This window comes from Cydia pomonella, chromosome 15 (assembly GCF_033807575.1).
Source record: "Cydia pomonella isolate Wapato2018A chromosome 15, ilCydPomo1, whole genome shotgun sequence".
Lineage (NCBI taxonomy): Eukaryota > Metazoa > Arthropoda > Insecta > Lepidoptera > Tortricidae > Cydia > Cydia pomonella.
This window is the reverse complement of record NC_084717.1, coordinates 12,397,059-12,416,111: the sequence shown is the minus strand read 5'-3', so window position 1 is coordinate 12,416,111 and position 19,053 is coordinate 12,397,059. Positions and strand designations below refer to the sequence as shown.

At 34.2% G+C, this 19,053-nt stretch overlaps 1 long non-coding RNA gene across 1 annotated transcript in view; it reads right to left on the bottom strand.

Moving 5' to 3' along the window:
* Positions 1-17,289: 17,289 nt before the first annotated feature.
* The window catches only part of LOC133525842 (uncharacterized), a 62,823-nt gene continuing 61,059 nt past the window's right edge, over positions 17,290-19,053 (bottom strand). Inside the window, exon 3 of the long non-coding RNA XR_009800640.1 lies at positions 17,290-17,471. This is a non-coding gene — a long non-coding RNA (uncharacterized LOC133525842). The remainder of the gene's footprint in view (positions 17,472-19,053) is intronic.

Here is a 19,053-nt window from a genome sequence, read left to right as displayed (position 1 = left end):
TTAATATTTAATATAATTTATGTTGTGAATGTTACTTATTTCTTTTCCAACTTGTTTGCTATAATAATGATGTGTTACACTTCGTGCTGCGTTTGATCATGGCCCCGACGGAAGACTAGCCCAGCCAGGCTAGCACCATGCTGAGTCGGGACCATTTCGTGGCTTGTACGTTAATACGTAGGTACTTACCTAAAGATAAAGATGATTCCATTGTCAAAAACTGTGTACTATGTACATGTCATTTATATACAATATAGGTATGTGTCAACAGTTTGCCCATTTTAAGCGTACAATAGTAAGTTGAGTTTAAATTTAACAGAAAGAATTTGTAACTATAACAATACTAAAGGGATAAGTCTTGTAGCATTTAGTACCCCTAGCGTAACGTGACGTACATGTCTCGTGCGTTAAATCTCATTTTGTATGGGATTTTGAGTTTCCAAAACGTTCCGCTTGGCGCACTGTTTCTAAATCCTATACTAAATTTCATTCATTCATTCAAAAAAAAAAGTAGTATTAAAAAAAAAGAGACTAAACGCAAACGCGTATGTCACGTTACGAAATCGAATAAATTTACACTAACATAAATACCATGTTTGCAGTTTTATGTTACGTGTTGTTTTCTTCTTTTATTTTGCCACAAATAAACACTCCCTATTCTCTATTCTATTCTCTAATTCTGTAGAGAAATAAGAAAAGTAAATCTATATTTTATAACCAGTGAAACATATTAACATTATAAGAATTTTTGTTTTGATGTACTAATCTTTTATTTTATTGAATTAAGGATTAACAAACATATACGACAAGTTTACCCGTGGCAAAATGTCAATGAAATGGTTTGAAACTGAATATGAATAAGTATTGATTGTAAATCATAATTTACATGATAGCTTTTTAACTTAGGTGCCTACCTTTTATTTGCTGCCGCTCGGAGATCTTTAAATTACAACATATAATTTAAAACCTACAAGTTTAAGTATGTGATATGTTAGTGTGTGAGGAACGCGCTACTTAACACGACAGATAACAATACATTTCCTAACATCAAAGTAAACATAATCTCATTATAAACACCCCGTCACCCTTTGACTCGATAAAAATCCAACAAGAATATTAACCCCTCAAAAGCCCGAGGGAAATTCCAGTTGGACATAAACACCCAATCGTCCGATAAGATCCGATAACCCCGTGTGCGAGTGACCAATGGGCATTGGGCATTGGACAGTGAGAGCCACGCCCCGCTGGACAACGGGCAGTGGGGCCATTAGGGGTTGAATTAGTTTTTAATATTTGAAGTGTATCAGTGAAAGTTCTATTGATTTTTGGTGTTTGTTCAGATAGTTTTTTTTTTATCGATAGGTAAGAGTAAGCTGTTTCGGCATCAAATGGTGTTTAATAAAACAACATTAAAGGTGTGTTTATTAATTTATTACATTTCAAATACAACATAGAAATTAAAAAATATAATAATTTATAAGTTATATTAACATTTTATAATAATACATGTTTTCGCGTTATCTTTATGAGACGTATATATATTTAGAAAAGAGTTTTCAATATTATATTATAATATGTATTATGTAACTGTAATATTATCTTGATAAACTTGCGATACAGAAACATTTATTCAAGAATACATCTAGATTGATACCCTACATTTTAACAACTATATCGTTTTTATGTTAACAAAATTATTCTAAAAATTGCTTCAATAACTTAGCAAAATTATTGTTATTATATTACATTTAAATCTATTGCATCGGTGCATTATAATCATTTTTGACCATCTGCTATTTTAACAATGCAGCTTTTGCGAATGGTTTTTGCAACATTACAAGGGTTGTTACTAAAAAACCTGTTTTATATTTGCATTCATAACTTTTACATAGGCACCGGTTTTCAAATAAATACAAGTATTTAAATATAATAGATTTGTACTGACTCTTTTTTACTTCACCAACTGAACAAACATTTTCTGTAGGTATTTATACAAACCTAATCGGTTATTTTTGAATGCTTATATTGAATAAAAAGTACGGACTGTACATATACTAGGTAAGCATAGTTATTAAATTTTTCCGTTATCATTTAAACAAATACGTTTTAAATAAGGAAACAAGTATATTACCTAATTGACATAAAGCTAACTTTCGCTTAACTTTTTGCTATCAATATATACGAAAGTATGCACTGAATATGAGGTAATTAGTTACCTACTTAATTCAAACAACGTAAAGTATCAAATACAAAAAAGAACACTAATTTAACCGTAAGTTTTAATTTAAGGAATAATAGTAATAGTTATGCATTTTCCTAACAAATCAGTAACCCTACTTACAAAATACTTAACATTTATGACACATCATTCCAAACAAATAACTTATCGACACATCAACACTAACCATAAAAATAACACGAGACACATGTTTCACAAATACAGTATTATTATGAGAAAATAGCGTTTTAGGGCACGCGTTTACAGAAAACGGGAATGGGTCGCTGGGGTCAGCAGGGGCGCAAAGAAAGGGTTGAGCCCCAACTGGCCATGTGGCAGCGGCAGCGCGTGGGTTGAGCGGGTATCTACTTTGGTACTTATTTAATAATGTTGCTTTATTGTAGAATCGCAGTATAGGTAGGTATTGGTGAGAGTGGTGCATTACGCTGCATATACATTCCTAATGCACCTTTAATCATTTTTCATATTGTAGTTAGTTATTTAAGTTATTTTCCTTTTTTCCTCTCTGTAATATTGTTTTTTAACAGTTATTGAGATGACAAATTAAATATTTTGTTAACCCTCTTATAAATAAGCTTTTTTTGCTCGAAATAAATAATAAATCCTATAAAAATGTATACAATGTTTACTTTCAAATTGGTTAGAGCGAAGAAGTAACAATGATCGGAAGCCCTTATTTTGTCGTCTTGCATTCGTTGAGTTACAGTTCACACTGACCTGAAATCAATATCACTGTTTTGAAACTTGTCTGCATTTACTTACCTGAACCCCTACCTGTAAATTTATTCGATAGCGTGTTAAGTCTCATTTTGTATGGGATTTATAAACAGCGCGCCAAGCGGGACGTTTGAGAAACTCAAAATCCCATACAAAATGAGACTTAAAGCAGAAGCGTACGTCACGTCTCGCCCTCGAGAGTAGGGTTTAGACTAGGGTTACTGGTACGTACTAGGGTCAAACAGTATTTGAGCTGAGTCTGAGCGTTAGTTCAGACATTCGCTCCACGCCGCAGTAATTGCCGGTGCAAATGAGACGCGTCACGCAGCCACCGCGCCTGGACCGCCGCACCTTACACTGGAAAGCGTCCTTTACGTTGCAATTTGCAACGTGGGTACACCGTCGGCCTATCTGTCAGTTACGATCGCAAATCTATCGCATAGTGTTGAAGAAAATTGCTATTAAAGTTAAAATCTCTTTCACTGGAAAAGTAATTAGCCGAACTTCTTATATAACTGAAATTAAATATGTAATAAAGACCAACATCTTACACTCAATTTTGTTGTTACAAGCCAACCTGTTGTGTTGGCCGGTGTAACACATAGTTCGTAAGTCCCAATTTATTTGCAAGTAGTAACAAAATATATTGTTATTTCTTTCGCTGTGAAATTGACTATTAACGTCCAAGCGGGAAAAATCGTCATGTCAGGAAAAGGATTATGTCAGCGATTGCCGATAATTATTATTATAGGAAAGTGACCATGTGTCGGTAACCTAACTTGACCGATGTTTTTCTAGCTTAAGACATCTAACACAAACTGTTTTTTTTTTTAAATTAAGGCACATAAATAGAAACATTGTATAGGCCGACGGGAATTAAATGTGACGTTCGGATGTCAACTCCAGCTGCATTATTACTGTAGTAACGTCATAATCGCGGCGGCAGAGGTCACTCATTTTTCAAGTAAATTGCAACAACGACGCCGCATCAGCACCTAATGCAGCTGCAGGCTGCAGTTGAAATCCGAATGTCACCTTTACGGTTGCTTTTGTTGCAGAAACGAGCTGCCTTTTAATCTTTAGTATAGATGGAAGAAACCATTAAGTACAAACTATAAATTAAAACAGCCACATTCCATACATATAAAATTACGCTATTAAGTAGATAACCTAACCCAGCTCATTCTTAATGATAATGAGTAGGTATCCTTTCCACGTCAACTGTGCGCCGCACTTTACAACAAAATGTCTCCCTTTCACCTTCTGCTTTCGCTTGGGTAATCTTATTTCCGCGCTATTCAAAGAATCATCATCTCATTAGCCATAGATCCAAGGTCCAAACTCCTGAGGCAGATTTGGGGACTTAAAATGTATTACCTTTTATTGTGATCCTCAACACGGATTAAGAGAGAGCGCGGTTTTGAATTTTGATTCGGATTGTAGCATTGATCTTGACCAGTTGACAATGAGCTCTCACGTCTTATTGGTCACCTTGTTTCTAGTATGTTTGTCAAAGTTTTAGCGGGAATAGAGAGGTCAAATTACGCAGGTTTATTTGTAACTATGCGCACCTATCTTGCCTATTGCTTTGATTACATTCTACAGAATGGTTTTTAATGAAGATTTTGAATGTTTGAGGCGTGGTTAAGAACACTTTGGAGCCTTTGTGGTGAATCTCTTGAATAACATTGAGTCCAGTTTTGCAAAGCACTTTAGTAATTAGGTTTCTGTTTATTATCTAAATATACGAACTGTATTGTCAAATTTTTTCAGGTTATTTGCGCATTCGTAAACTTCATTATAAATTAGTACAAGCTACTAAAAGTGACACTGATAAGAACTGGCCGCGTAGCCAACGTTACAATCGTTCACGATCCGTAGCGTATCGTAGCTATCTCTCTCTATCACTCTTCCATATTAGTGCGACTGTGACAGTTCAGTTTCGTTCGCCACGGAGCGTGAACGATATGCACGTTGGCTATTACTATTACGCGGCCTGATATGAAGGTGCAAAAAGACGTTCCTTACCTCTTTGACCATTTTTTTTACTGTGACAAGATTCGATATTGACGGTCACTATACCTACTGTAAAATCTGACATATAGGTACAAATTACGCTAATGCGTATGTACTTAGTGAACAGTGACGCACAAAAAACCCGAATGAAATAATTTACTACTTTACATCAGCATACAGTTAATCTTAACTTTCTAAACCGCTGCCTTCGGTCCTACACATTAGTATTTCATCTACCCATACAAAGGTAGACACCCCCAGGGTAAATAACAAAGAAATATATAGCACAAAAGGTTCCGGGAGGGAATGTGGACAATTTTACACGAGTATTTAGAACCCCACTGTCCAACGGTCTCGGAAAATTGCTGAGTTAGAGCTGCCCTTATTTTATCGATGGATTTCCTTTGTGTTTAGTTTTTATTTAAACTTGCATATTTTTTGTAGCTAAATTCAGTTAGGTGTAAATGTGTATACCTGGGTTTGCGTTTTTTACTTTACCTTTTATTGCTTTAAAAATTCTTTACGTCGAAGGAAGCTTACAAATATCTTTTGGGGATGTTTTTGTGTCTAAAATACATAATAGGTATATTCCTATCATAAAAAAATACATCTAGAATACTACTGTCTCACGGTTACGGAAAATTATCGACGTTGTTGAAGTTGTTTTGTTTACCAATACCTTAATCAACTTTCTTGAGTCATAATTTTCTATTTTTTTTTATTTGACGTACAGCCTTAATATTTCCTGCTAATTATAATTTGCTAAGCAAAATTATTTAATAGCGCCAGCCTATCCTGACCCAAATATTGAATAGCGAACAACTTTTATCGACAACAAAACTATCGATAACCCCCCCAACTCGAGACACCATCATCAACACCGCATTCGGAAAATCTACACTTAACCGAAGAGCCAGCCCACCCATTTATCCTTACACTCGTCCTGGGGGGAGGGGGGCTGACTAATTCGGGGGGCAAAGGGCAACGCAAGCTAAGCGATGTAGCTCTTATTGCCTCTTTGTGAGATTTTTGTACGATTTACATATTTGTTTTGAACTTTGATTACAAGAGCGGGATAATTAAAAGAAGAGTCAGTTTTCGTAGTAATATCATAATAAGGTATCATACGAAAGTTTTTGTATTTTCTAATTGCTTAATATAAAAATAACGATAGCTATGTGCGAAATTAAATATTCAAATTGCCATTTTTAAAGTATGTTCGCTTATTTAAGGGTTAAATAATCGCTTGATGTACAATTTAAAAAATCTAACCTTACCCAACTAAATACTAAATAATATTAGAAAACAGAAAAACTGGGTTTAAAATAATACAGACCAGTTTTTTTTAACCAATTGACCACGGTCATTTAAGTTTATAATAATAGGCTACCAACTCTCACAGCGCAGCGTTGGCTACCTTCTTTATATAATCATTTTAGTAGACGAACCAAAGTTAACCCAACACCCTCTGTTTTTAACCGTCAAAGGTCCACGGCTCTCAAAGTAAGGTTCGAAATAAATTACAATCAGCCTTCATACATACCCCCCCTCCCCCCAGTAGGAGGGGGTTCCGGGCCATCAGTTTGGCCACGGCAATTCAGATGATGAATTAATCCACCAAATGTGACGGTATCACTTAGCCCTAATGTACGGGTATAATGTTACCCGAAAATTTCGCCCAACCGGGCCTTTAAAATCCCGGTTTAATGTTGTCTTTTGTTTTCTTTATGTGGCACCTTGTGCATTGTTTTAGTTTAGTTTGAACCGGATTTTTCAGGGCGATTAAGAGGCTTAGAGTGACCAGTATAAATTACTTTCTAACATACTTACATAATTTCAAATTAGACTTAATGTTAGACGTAAATCTGTTTCTGGTAAATTATTCAAAATGTTTTGTTTTACAACTCAGAACACAAATCCAAGATATACGCCAATAAAATCCATGTTTTACCTTACTGACTTCTCATGTGGACTAATACCTACATAGGTACCTATAAAAAAACCTCAGACAAGATTTTTTTTATATTAGTTTGTAAAATTCTAACAACAAAATGATGAGTGTTAATATTATACACTTTGAGTAATTTATACAGATGACATGTCTAATTCTACCAAAAAATGTATTTTTCCCTAAAATAGGTCAAAAATCCCTAAAACAGAACATCTCCATCGCGGCACAGTAACAGCGAAGTGTTCAGAATAAAGGTGTTGTTTTAATTACATTATCAGCGCGGCACACGCGTGGGGGTGGACCCTACTCACGGGCTGAAAGACATTCAAATAATAGTCTTTGGAGAAAAGTGGGACGTGAGGGTGGTAGCGGTAGGAACTGGTATTTTGAGGAGTTTTTAGTTAGGTAATTATGAGTATGTGTAAGACTTTAACACTTTCGGTGCCGGGCGTCCCTGCTTCCAGTAGGTACAAAATTAACACACATACGTGTTCTTAGCAGTGAATGTGTTGGAAATAGGAAAAGGTTTACTTTACCCAACAAAATATAACAATTAAAACAATCATCATCATCACCATCATTTCAGTCGAAAGACGTCCACTGCTGGACATACCCCTCCCCAAGGATATCCACAACGAACGGTCATTTGCTGCCCTCAAACAACGGTTTCCCGCGACTTTACCCAGATCGTCGATCCATCTAGTCTGGGGCCCTGCGCCTTCCGGTACGTAGTCGCAACTCGAGAACCTTTCTGCCCCATCGGCCATTGGTTCTGAAAGCAATGTGACCGGCCCACAAACATAAAGAATACAGTTTAATTATTAAAATATAAGAAAACTGCAACTTAAAATACCGGGAGTTTCCTGTAACAGGAGCAATAAATTAAACTGTAGGCTGTACTCCTCAAACTGACCAACATTTGTCTAACAACTTTGAAAAATAACTTACCTAAATATATGTTTTGATTTTTATTACACATTGATGTTAATTCTAAGACGCAATGTATTGCGAATTTTGTTATGTTTAAAGCGTGACAAGCAACGTCAAACACACTGATGTCAGCGTCCATTGAAAATAATATAAAAGTTGTAGAAAAAGTTATATCGTTTTAAGAGTAGAATATATGGTTTAATTATTTGCTCGTGTTACAGGAAAGACCCGGTATATCAATAACTTTTATTGCTGCGCTACTGTGTTCGTAGCAAGTAGTAGCTACGACGGCTACAGATAAAAAAACAGCAGCCAAATAACACTAGACCCTACTCATAGTGTTGTGTTCCTGCCGGTGAGTAAGGTTGCCAGAGCTCAACTAGGGGGGGCGGGTTTAGGGTCGCCAACGCGCATACGTAACTCCTCTGGAGTTCCAGGCGTACATAGGCTACGGTGACTGCTTACCATCAGGCGGGCCGTATGCTTGTTTGCCACCGACGTAGTATAAAAAAAAACTCCATAAATTATTATACACATTGATAATTTTCTTAAAATTAATTTAAAAGCTACATTCGAAGTATGTTATGAACTTATTTATTAGACAATACAATATATAGTTCGTGTCATCCACGATAACGCGCAGATTTGTCAATCTAACCTTTAATAACATGACAATACGATTCAACGCACGCGTCTTCGTGAATGGCACGATATATACCTACCTAGAAATAAGCGACTTCATTATTAATAAATATATTTTTATTATGGTTATAACAGAAATCCCAAGTAATACAAGTATTTTATTACACAAAAATACTATTCCTAAATACTTATCCTAACCAGTATTTCGTACGGAAGACCGCCCAACAAGTATTTCGTACGCTCAACCCTTCCACACAAATGTCGGGTACGCAAAGGAAGTTTTGATTGCGCCGACTGTCACGGTTGACGTGCCCGATGAATTGGTACCTTCGCGAGTTCTGGACACTTTTAATAATGTACCCGACTGTACGTACCCACTTAGTGTCGGGGTATTGATGGGCGCACAATGTTTTGCTAATGTTACCTATCTATCAGTTATTACACAACTGAGTGATACACGGTGTTTTAAAAATCCTACCTTTTTATGATCTTAAGCGAAAGGATGGAATTTTTAGAATACTTTCCAACCTACTTTCCCTTTGAATGGATGAATTGACGGTTTATGAGAAAAATAAAAGAAAAATCCATGAGAATGTTTTTTTTTACGATTCTTTTTTGTGACAGAGCAACATGTTATTTAAACACATGTAATAATTATTATTTACATTACAACATACAAAAAGGATTAAAATATCATTAATAGCGATGCGGTCAAACTTACCAACAACTAATAGAATAAGGAAATAAAAAATATAATATTCCACAGTCACCTTACAAAAGCACTTCATCAACGTTCACACACACAACCTTACTCACACTACCACAAAAGTAGGGGTCGCGTTGACCAATCGCATGCATTTAACCCTTTTATGAGGATTAGGCGAGCATTGTTTCAAATCTCCGAGTTTCCCAACGTCTGAATTCGGAGCGGCCGCCATTTTGTTCATTTAAAATGGACGCTGTAACAATGAGTCGCCATTGTGCCCGGATTGAACGAATGTAACCATTGTTTTAGTTTTCTAATGCTTGCATTTTTTATTTCGCAGGGTCTTTCATTCGTGTTTTCATCTGTTAATTCTTTTATCACGAAGTGTTTAATGGTAAGTGGAGGTGTTATTTTTCCTTTAACGAGTTGTCTACATAGAAACGATGTTGCTAGAGTCTGTTCGGAAAGTGAAGAGTCGTGGAATGTATGGGGCCCAATACATTCCACGACTCTTCTCTTTCCGAACAGACTCTAAGCGCATTTAAAGCTAATATTTTTTTATTTTGCCGATGGGCAATATGAAAATAGCCATAGAAGATAGAAGTTATTTGTAAGTTGTAAGTTGTTATGTTGATACCTACATCATACATATTGGTTTAATTTATTTTCTGTTATATTAATAAATGATGTCACTATAAAATTAATGTCACAGTAAATGTTGTATTGACTTATTCAAGAGCCCTTAAGAGTACTTAGCCCAAGAGTACTTACAGGATTAATTTTTGAATTTAGAATTTTTTAATTGAGGTTGAAAAGATGGTGTCTATTTTTTATAAAGATTGCGTAGTTGGCGTCGAAAGGCGCTCACAAATATCTGAATACGAAAATTTTTTTGTACTATTATTTTATTAATTAAATTTAGAAGCTTTACGGAAACAAAAAAAGACAACACTTATTTTTTTTTTTGTATATTAAATCCAAAAGTTTCTAAAAAAATACTTAGTTCACTACATTGTAACCAAATTACTTACCTTTCACCATTTAATTTCATTCTATTACATTATTATAGAACCCTAAATACAAACCAGAAATTCTAGTTCTCATTGTCACCTTTCAAAGCGGCCTGGGGTCACAGAACTAGATCATTCCATTGAAACGAGCGACCAACTGCGCGGTAGGCCAACAAAAAAAAAAATTACCCGATTTGGGCCAATATTGTCTAATTTTCGGTAATAAAGTTTTGTCAACACGAGGCGCGATGGGTCGCGAGCAGTGGAGGGTTAAATTTGACAAATTATTACTGGCCAGTGTTGATGTTTGGGTTTTTGAATCATCGATCATTATTTTGTTTATGTCATCCGTTAATTTTTGTCATGTATTCAATGTGATGTTTTGAAATTACCTTTCTTCTATTTTATCGCTTCTGACCAATACGGTCTGCCATTTTTATTTTATGATTTGTTTCTTCAATACGGGGTTTTGATCTATTTTAATCAAACAATAATGAATTTAATTCACATAATACATAAAACAAATCAATTTAGATTTTATATCGCATGTGTTTATGTCTGAATTATTTGTTTAAATATATAATTAATTTAATCACTAAAATAAGTATGATTCACCCTATTCATTAAAAAAATATACTGAAATAAAACTTTACTCAATATGTATGTAAAAAGTTTTCATTTTTTTATTTATATTTAGCCATCGCAAATTGTGGACATTCAAGCGTGCTAAATCGGCCAACAATCATATCAAACAAACTTACCATTTAAAAGAAAATAAGACTGTAATAATAAAATTACCCATCTTTACTGAAGCGATGACCCATCCCCAAAGACATCTGTGGCCAAAGCATTCGTGTAATGGTCATATTAGTATGGAGATTGGGCTCAGGTGCGGCAAGCTCGCCTCAAAGCAACTATATGACTAGAAAATTACGTCGAGCGGGTAGGTGGTACTCACTTATACAAACACATCGTTAGGTACATTAAAAAAATCACGTAAATAGGTAGGTACTCACATTTTATGATGACTTGTTTTTTAATGAAACAAAAATTAGGTTCTTGAATTTGCTATAGTTTGTCATTGTCGTTCGAATTATAAAATTGTTATTTGTAAAAACTACATTTTCGCAAAGATTTTGAATGATAACACTTAACGCCAGTAATTAAATATTATTTAAATCCATCGTCATATCACGTATGAATCACGAAACAATACTCAGCATGTACATATACATAAAAACCCCTGCGACGCCGAAAATATATTCCTATGATTCTTAGATTTATCAACGTTTAAGTTAAAACGATATTATTGTCGGACTGACGCGACAAAGCATGGAGTGTCATAATAAACGTCACACAGTGTGTTAAAAACCATAATTTTGTCGCAATCCGCTTTTATTTGAAAAATTCATGGTTCTCATCGTCTTAAGCAGCACACAAAAACTGCGGCTTGCCACAGCCTTCTAGTTTTTATGTTATCAAATATCAAAGTTAACCTCCTAAGACCCTGAGTACAAATTTTTATACATATTCCAAAATGTATTTTGAAGTTTTATTATGTAACTAAGGGTTCCAAATTCAAAAACAAAACAATTGCTTCTGGGTCTCAGGAGGTTTAAGCATATTATTTATATAATACAAATTATATACAAATATGACGCGTTATATTTTCATAGGCATTTTGACGATTACACATTTGATGCTGATACTTTCACACTTGCTTGAAGCATTTTCTATCACATATCTACGTAGGTACTTTAGCTTTAAACACAATAGTTACACATACAGCTACATTGTAATTGAGAACATTTACCTACAAGCTTCAGGCTCGGAAGCTGCATTGAAGCCTCCCTTTGAATTTTTACCCCGTGTGCCTTTCATCTCACGTGATGAGAGATGACGTTGATTAGAAATGCGCTCTCATGCGTACCGATAGCTGTTGTAATAAGTATAGGTTTATCAACATTTTATTTACAATAACAATTTCCATAATGGATATACACAGAGGATTACTGTAACTAGCTTAAATCTAAAATGGACCTTTGGGGCATTGTACTAAGGATGCTGGTGGCATTTCCTTGTTGTATCGCAATTCTGATACGATGTGCGAGGAAGCTCTTCGAACACGCTCTTGTCAACCAGACGCTTCGCAATTTCTGCGAAAAACTTGTGCGTAGTGTTACCCCATGGACCTAGTTTCAACGCCAGACAGCCGTATTTAATTGTTTATATATATATTTGTTCCGTATGTTTAGGTACTTGAAAATCGTGTCATAGGTATTGCACCTTATTATTATATCAGGGGCCAAACGTTAGTCGGAAAGTAAAATATATCAGTATCCCTAGTGTAAATAAATTCGATTTCGAAACGTGACGTACGCGTTTGCGTTTAGTCTCATTTTGTATTGGATTTAGAAAGAGCGCGCCAAGCGGGACGTTTTGGAAACTCAAAATCCTATACAAAATGAGACTTAACGCAAACGCGTTCGTCACGTTATGATGTCGATCAAATTTACACTAGGGGTACTGTACCCCTAGTGTAAATAAATTCGATTTTGAAACGTGACGTACGCGTTTGCGTTTAGTCTCATTTTGTATTGGATTTAGAAAGAGCGCGCCAAGCGGGACGTTTTGGAAACTCAAAATCCTATACAAAATGAGACTTAACGCAAACGCGTTCGTCACGTTATGATGTCGATAAAATTTACACTAGGGGTACGGATAACAAATGTTATTTCAGATATTAATTAAGTTTCGATTGGCGTTTCCTACAAACCATTGTCACTTGGCTAGGCTTCCTAGTATTAAAATTTCCCAAAAATAATTTCTATAAAGTATTATCTTTCTGGATATTAATCAAGAGGGGAAAATGGGGACTACGTTCGTAAGGAGAAGAGGCCACTTGACTTCGTCCCTTTTCGAATCAATTGTAATCTCAGAAGCGTGTCTAAAAATACGTGAGTTAAACCTTAAAACTAGTTTAATGTTAGCATGACTCACGACAGTTTAAATTCCATTATACTCGTAACATCGTTCTTTGGCTTGTTGTCTTATGTTAATCATAACGATAATTATATTAATACATATAGTTAGTTAAAATTCTAACGATTAGGGCTAAGAGCGACCAATTTTACCACAGATATTTTGGCACTGAAAAGTCCGCAGAAAGCTCGGCCGAATTTCACCTTCACGTACAAATGGAGTTTCGTTCTAATTTTAAAACTGCGTGTTGGATTGTAATGAAACATTGCACATACAATGATATGAGGTATATTTATGCTAATAATTAGTTTATATAGCTCCAGCTTATAAAACAAAGGAAAAAGAGCAGAAACAAGTTTTGTATGAAAAACATAAATTCGCTTTATTTTTTTAACTGTTATATCTGACATACATAGTTATGGCTACATAAAATAATTACAGGTATTCTTATTCCATTGTAAGTGCAAAGTTTCAGAGCAATCTAGGGAGTCGTTTTAAAATGAGAGCATAACTACTTTTGTAAGGAGAACCGATCTTGCTTCGGACTCTAACTTTTATGTTTTTATTTAAAAATTCTTAAACATACTCCTATACCTATTTTAAAATTTAATGTCTGACGTAACATGATAGTTTCAGCGGAACCCCAAACAACTATCATTAGTAAGCCCCACTAGTTGTAAGGGCTTAATTAGCGCCAAGAGCAGCCCTAGATTGCCACTTCGCGTCACGTGTTGCCGATGCCAATTACGATCGCTATTGTAGCCTTTTGAAAAAGTGACGCGAGTGACGCGGTGACGCAAATGACGATGTGACGCGACGCGATGCAGCACTTGGCCCTGTAGCGTCATTGAAATGTTTTGAGTGGGCGTTTCTAGTATTCATCGGTTTGTATAACTCTGGTTATAGTAGTAGTTATATTAGGTTGTATTTTATACATTAATTAGAACACAATGTTATATAAGTCTCCGTAGCCTATGTACGCCTGCAACTCAAGTGACATGCGCCCCTCGTTGAGCTCTAACAACCTTGCTCACCGGCAGGAACACAACACTATGAGTACATAAACTACGGAGACTACTTACCATTAGGCGGGCCGTGTGCTTGTTTGCCACCTTCGTAGTATAAAAAAGTCCCTAAGTAATACACAATTACTTATTATTATTACGTATATATGTACACCCCTATAATGGAACAGGCAAAAGTAATGTGATGGTATAGACAAATCCTGTAAAACAAGTATTTACAATCAGTTTATAATCGCTGGTAACATTTTACCATTAACAAGAGACAAAGAGCTGCTTAAGTTTAATTTTTCATTGATATTTGTTATTTTGAAAAAGAATGGCGCCATACATCCCATGACTGGAGCAAAAAACCAGTTTGAATTGGTTAATAATATTAAAACCAATTGCAGTAGCTTTCATTTAATACATAGAAAATAAAAAGGACAAATTGGACATTCAACTTTTAAACCGTTAAGCGGTAGAAACACACACACACAGGGGTACATATACAGGGGTCGATGAAATATCAAAACACTCCAAAATTTCCCTTAAATGTTCCATAATTGGTGCCGTTAACATATATGTTACATAGTGACGGATTGGTTTGAATAAAAATATTGAATCTTTTTAGCTCATGGGTTTGGTGTTATCTACTTAAAAGTCGAAGGTACCTAAGCAAATAAAAATATTTATTTACAATAAAAATACTCGTATAGTCGAATTGTTGTTTTGGTAAAAATACTTTTAATTAAAACGTTTTTTTAATGATTGCATATTCCTAGAATATTTTTACTATTCAAGTAATGGTGGTAAGTAAGTGATGATGATGTATGTAAAATGAGATAACTATTTTTTCTCAAATTAATAGAAATAGAAATTATTTATTGACTGAATAATAAATAAATTAAATGACATATAATTTACTACCTATATGACAACTAGTATAATAAATAAATTAAATGAGATATAATTTACTACCTATATGACAACTAGTAATTTAGATATTACATATTTATATTCGTTTTAAATTATAACATGATTTATAGAACCCTTTTAGCCGGAAAAATCAAACCATGCCGAAAAAAAAAATCAATTTATCATATTTCCAGAAAGCATTATAAAAACAATAAGTATGCTAAAAAGTCCACTAGGTATTCTTAAAAGAACGGAGATTTGCTTGGCATTTGATTTGCAGAAAGCGTCTGAATATAACATGAGAGCAATCATCGGGAACATTGATCGAAGTATTGTTCCGGCGGTTGTCGATAAAACCACCTATGGTTTTAAGAAGAGAAGCACTTACTGGGACGGTGTTATGCGAGAATTGACTCTGTGTAAAATATTAACTGGCATTTTAATGACAGTGTAAGTAAGTTCAACCGAGATACATATGGATGCATATGGGGTTATTGCGTCAATTTGTTATTTCTCGAATACGATTACACTTTATTTCCGAGTACTGTAGTAGTAGCTCCTGATTTTAGCATTTCAGGACGGGAGCTCTCGTAATTCATGTTGCTGTTATTAAAATAATAACACAAATAGAAACAATAACCCCATAGTCGCATTTATCCCGATCGCCCTTAACCGATTTAATTTCACAATAACGAACTACTTATCACAGACGACCGGTTTGGCCTAGTGGGTAGTGACCCTGCCTACGAAGCTGATGGTCCCGGGTTCAAATCCTGGTAAGGGCATTTATTCGTGTGATGAGCATGGATATTTGTTCCTGAGTCATGGGGGTTTTCTATGTATTTAAGTATTTATAAATATTTATATATTATATATATCGTTGTCTAAGTACCCTCAACACAAGCCTTATTGAGCTTACTGTGGGACTTAGTCAATTTGTGTAATAATGTTCTATAATGTTCTATAATATTTATACATCTAACTGTTTTAATTTAAAAGGTTTACTTTAGAAATATTATTTCCAAAATACTGTTGATTCTGTGTATTGAAGAGTCCCGAGTTTTAATATAATAATAATAATAAATTTTCTTTATTCAGATAACTAGGATCCATTGTGGTTAGGTACATAGTGACTTAAAATCTATTGTTAATATTTTAAATAATAAATTAATTAAATTAATTAAATAAGAATCCGCAATAAATTAGATTAACGGTCACAGTAAATAAATAAATTAAATTTAAATTCACAATAATATAAATAAATTAACTTGAAATGCACAATAAAATAACTAAATTAAATTAAAATGCACGCAATTAAACTACCCATGATCATTAATTTATTAATATGTTTGTGCATGGGAGAATCAGGCTTTCCTACAAACATTTTCAGGATGCCGTTAGAACTGCTCCGCATCCTACTCACTAGCGAGGCAGTTCTTTTGCGTATGATGGCGTGAAACCCGTCTGTGCGCGCCTCCGCAAACATTTTTGAAGCACTACATAAGAAATATAAGAATATAGGCAAACCTTTTGTGATGATCCATACTTTTTAAAATTCGTATGTCTATGATGTATGCGTATAGGTTACCTAAATGAAAAAAAAATGGGAACCATTTATCTGTACCCTATCAAAATCAATAATGCCTACGTCTTCATTGTTCTAAATAGCTATGAAAATTGAAAATACAATTACTGAGAAATGAAGTAGGTACATTTTTATCTTTTCGTCCTCCTCTCATCATCATCCTCTTTACAAGTTTGCATTCATTTGTAACTTATACACGTTACACTGTGTATTTTTAATTTGATTAACCAGACACTTAAACTAGACGTAGTTTTTAGTGCTATAAAACGACTCTGAAAGTTTTTTGTAGCATAATTATTTTTGGAATTTTTTTCAATTTTTCAGTTGTGTTGTGAAGTCGCGTCATTTCAAGCAACGTTTCGAGTTAAAACAAAGTATATTTTATATGAAAAAAAAAGTCGTCTATTTCTTTTATAAAACCTATGAAAGTGTTTTCAATAAAGCCTGAACTAACTACCCTTTGATTATGCGGTCATATCAAAAATACAAGCTGTACCTGACATTTTTTGTATCTATTTTAAAAATTATTAACATTTTAATCTTTATCCTAATTGACATTGTAATTTTTATTTCATTTAATTCTGAATTAACTTTTCCTTAAGTGACATATATGCCAATGACAATGTATGATTATTACTGAACAAATGATATGATATATATTAAAATTAAAATAGTATTGTTGAATCCGTATTGCAGACAGCAGTCATCGCCGGAGGCAGGCGGTCGTCATTAAAAGGCTTTTAATTTTTGATGCAGCCCCAACCCATCTGGAATCTGGAACAAATACAAAATATTACAATGACTACATATACAAACTAGTCGAATATGCCGAATTACTTGTTAATTATTGATTGGTGTGATCGGATATCATAATAATATATACATAGAGGCTACTGCAGTATTGCATGTAATTGTTATTAATATCTTAACAATGAGACTTTTCAAAGTATGTTCTCATATAGCAACAATAAACTTAATTACTTAGTTTAAATTCGGATGAGTTTTACCATCTTTTATACGTGTGCTTATAACAGATGGATGGTTTTCCAAAAAAAAACCAACCGCGAAGCCCAACAAGCATTATAAGTGCGCACGGCTTTTCCGTTTTAAAACCTAATATAGTAAAAAAAAAGAAATTAAAAACAAGTACACATAAAAATACAAATACAAATACTTTATTCGTCGAACATAGGTGTATACAACATGATATTGCATATGATGGTTATACATTTGCTTGTTTCACTATGTCGTACCCGGGCATACGAAATTAGGTTTCATTGATAATATCAATTAGCATGCAACATGCACTAAATTACAACAGAATTAAATGTCCACAAAATACAATTAACACTTATCAACAATTTTAACTAACAATTAATTAAAACTTCCAGCAATGTCACTATAAAATAATAAGAATTAAAAAAAAATACAATTTCCAAATAAAATAATAATAGTTTATGTATTAGTCAGTCAAAGTTTCCAGTAAGAAATTCATTACAGGAGTAGAAAGCCATCCTGGACAAAAATTCTTTTACAGATTTTTTAAATATAGTTATATCACACATTCTCCTTATATGTTCAGGTAATTTGTTGTACACTCTGGGAGCCATACCGAGAACGCTTTTTGACAATAGAGCAGTTCTTGCCGGATGAGCACAGACCATGTGTTGCAAACGTTGACTGTGCAAGGGTCGAAAGATATCAGGATGAATTTTTACAAAAACTACTAATTCATAGATATACATACAAGGAAGTGTTAATATTTTTAAATTTACAAAATATGACTTGCACGATACCGTGGGCAGCAGATGATGAGTCGCTCTAAGACATTTTTTCTGAGCTTTGAAAGCCAAATACCAGTCAGTCGAATAACCCCAGAAAATAATGCCATATCTAAGAGTAGAAGACACGTATGCATGATAAGCGGTTAATACAACGGACTGGCTAGCAACTTTTTTTAACATAAACAGTGCATAAGAGTAACGGCTCAGCTTTTTACAAACATTGTCAATTTGACCTTTCCAGTTCATGTTTATGTCTAAAACTAGTCCCAAAAATGTTGTGTTGGAGACTTCTTTAATTTGTTGTCCATTATATTTGACATCCAACTGTTCTAATTTGTTCTTCCTTTGTCTAAAATTCATAATCTTTATTTTTTCAATATTAATTATTAAGTTGTTTACATTAAGCCAATTTACAATACATTCTAAAGCATAATTCATTTCATAATTAATGTCAATCTCATCATTATTTAAACATGTCCCAGTAAAAATGGCGGTGCTATCATCCGCAAAGAGAACCATTGGATTCTTAGTAACTTTGGGAAGATCATTTATATATATAATAAATAGCAGAG